The sequence below is a fragment of the Mandrillus leucophaeus genome, unplaced genomic scaffold (genome assembly GCF_000951045.1).
Source record: "Mandrillus leucophaeus isolate KB7577 unplaced genomic scaffold, Mleu.le_1.0 Scaffold374, whole genome shotgun sequence".
NCBI classification, from domain to species: domain Eukaryota; kingdom Metazoa; phylum Chordata; class Mammalia; order Primates; family Cercopithecidae; genus Mandrillus; species Mandrillus leucophaeus.
The window spans coordinates 1,065,879-1,067,259 of NW_012103965.1; positions in this window are offsets into that span (position 1 = coordinate 1,065,879).

The following is a 1,381-nucleotide window of genomic DNA, read 5'->3' on the forward strand; positions in this document are numbered from 1 at the left end:
GGGCGCGTCCCTCAGTCCCTGGTCTCCTGGCCCAGTCGCCGCCCTGGTGCGTCTCTCCCCAGCTCCGGCGGCTCGGTCACTGCTCCTGGCTGTTGGCTGAGCTCTGGAAGCCCCCTCGCCTTAATGCAGCGCCCGCCGACGTCACTGCGGCCTGCGACCAATCAGCGCCTCGCGGTCCCTCTGTAAACCATTCTGCATCCCCCGGCCCGGGAGAGTGCGGGGAGACCGCGTTTAGAGGATCAGTGGCGGCGGCACCCGCGGCCCCGCGCTGCGCGGACGGCGGGCAGCACCGTGCCCGGGCCCCCTCCTGCTCCGGTAAGGCGTGGGTTTCGATGGGAGGGACAGAGAGAGAGCGGGAATAGGCGCAGGTGGAGGCCAGAGTTCTGCTGCACAGTAGGGGTAGTCCAAGACCGAGCCTTGTGGAAGGTTGGGGTGCAGCCGGGTCCGGAATCCCAGGCGGCTCCGCTGCACTGCTGGGCTTTGCAATTCAGCGGCTGTTGGCATTGTCCCCCCTTACTTTCTAGACCTGGAAGTTTGTTCCAGGCACAGCGCACATCTTTGGAGGGGGAGGGGGCGCTTAGCAGCAGAATCTCCCTCCTCCCGTCCCTCTTTCTGTGCCCCCTCCCCCAATCCATCCAAAGTCCACAGGGTCCGGGTCCTGGGCGAGCTGAGTGTCTGTCTCCCACAGAGCACTCTCGCAAAGTTGATTCGGGCGGTTTCCTGATGGGGGCGGGGAGACCGGAGGCGCGGCGCCGGCGCGCGGTAAGGAGTGGACCGGGAAGCGCCACGGGTGAGGAGTTGCAACCCTGGTGAGAAAGTTGTGAGAAAACTGTGATCCGGAGACACCTTTTACGTACAAAAACAAACGACTAGGCGGGAAACCGGGGGCTCCAACGGCGGCTGGGGGTGATGGTCGTGGCGTTGGGAAGAGGGAATGAGGAGCGGGATGCCAGGACGCCACGAAGAGGCTGCAGTAGATGGGCGTGCAGTGTATGGGCAGCGTGTGCCCGGATTCCAGTCCTCCTCTGTCCAGGCTTCGGGTTGGCACCGGCTTTCCCAGACAACAGCAAACCACACCCTCCATAGTTCACTCCTCAGGGAACCCGTAACTCCTTAATCCCTCTCTGGCTAGGAACTCGGGACCGCCGCCCCCAGGGGCGCATTTGCCCAGACGTGGCGGACAGATCCTGGTCTAGAGTGCCTTCGCCTGGAAGAGTTACTTTAGTTTTTCGGAGCACTCAAGTCAAACCCTAAATTCCGTTTCGACCACACCTGTTCTGGGTGGGCTTAACCAGGATTTCTCCTGAAGTGGAGTCTGAAGGTGGTTGGGCTGGGCGGTCCCATTTTTGCCCCCATTTTTGTTCTTTGGGGGAAGGAGTGC